Consider the following 1,117-nt stretch of genomic DNA (forward strand, 5'->3'; position numbering starts at 1 on the left):
CCAAATCAAATTATTGAACATTGCAGCAAGTTACATCCAAAAATAGTTGAACAATCATAATTTTTTTAAGTTGCAATTTTTTACTGATAACGGAGTGCACGGGCTCAGCTTGGTATGAATGTTTGGGTGTAGATTAGACCTCTGGAAAGAAGGTAGATTAATTTAATAAGGACTAAATTTGGTTTTTTTTATTCATTAGATTTTAGTACGGTTAGGTTAGATTAGGATTTTGTATTAATTGATTATATTAATCCACCGTAGGTGGAATTAAGTAAAAATGACAAACTTTGTATAACTTTGATACTTTAGAGTTAAATCATACACTTACGTACAAACAGCACGGGGTCTGCGATCTACCGCAGGTAGATTGCCTACCTGATAATATACTGCTGCGAACCAGAATTTTTATTCCGGGCCACGGAAAAGTTAAGATAAGTTTTGAACACCATACACCGATTATTAATAACGAATTGAACAAAGTTTGAGTCATATAGAGTTGGTACCTACAATTAACTGCCAACGAAGTGCACGGGATCAGCTATTTTTGATAAAAATATATTTATCATTATTACCGCTAGAAACATTTCAATACGTTTTCATTAACCATTTTTTATATTTACTTGCCGATCACATTAAACGATAAAATTTGAATAAAAAATTATACATATCAACGTCCGGAGGCAAAAAAAACAACCAATCACGGGCGAAGCTGTGACGGGTCGTCTAGTATTTACATAATTAGACAATATTCCAAGCATGCTAAAGATAAGTTGGTAACATCATATTATCCCAAACATAAAAAAAGATTCTGAATAATGCAAAAAAAAAGTTATTTTGTGATACGCATCTGTATTTAATGAAGTCTTTATGTTCCCTCACATCAAACATAAAATTGCGTACACTTGGTGTAAAATTTAAGACCCAGGCTCTAATAATTGACATATCAAATTTACTTAATTTGTACTGTAGAAACTGGTGTTATTGTAATTCTTATTAAATAGTTACCTATACGTTTAAAGTTTAAGCCTAATAAATATTTTATTAAATTATTTAGTAATTTAAGAAATTTTGATATCATATACTATATGAGTACAAGTAACCATTTCCCTTTTTACTA

At 30.3% G+C, this 1,117-nt stretch overlaps 1 protein-coding gene across 1 annotated transcript in view; it reads right to left on the bottom strand.

The window, feature by feature from the left end:
• The window catches only part of LOC100159090 (kelch-like protein 2), a 35,778-nt gene that overhangs the window by 15,543 nt on the left and 19,118 nt on the right, over positions 1-1,117 (bottom strand). The window lies entirely within an intron of this gene.

Source organism: Acyrthosiphon pisum, chromosome A1 (genome assembly GCF_005508785.2).
Source record: "Acyrthosiphon pisum isolate AL4f chromosome A1, pea_aphid_22Mar2018_4r6ur, whole genome shotgun sequence".
Lineage (NCBI taxonomy): Eukaryota > Metazoa > Arthropoda > Insecta > Hemiptera > Aphididae > Acyrthosiphon > Acyrthosiphon pisum.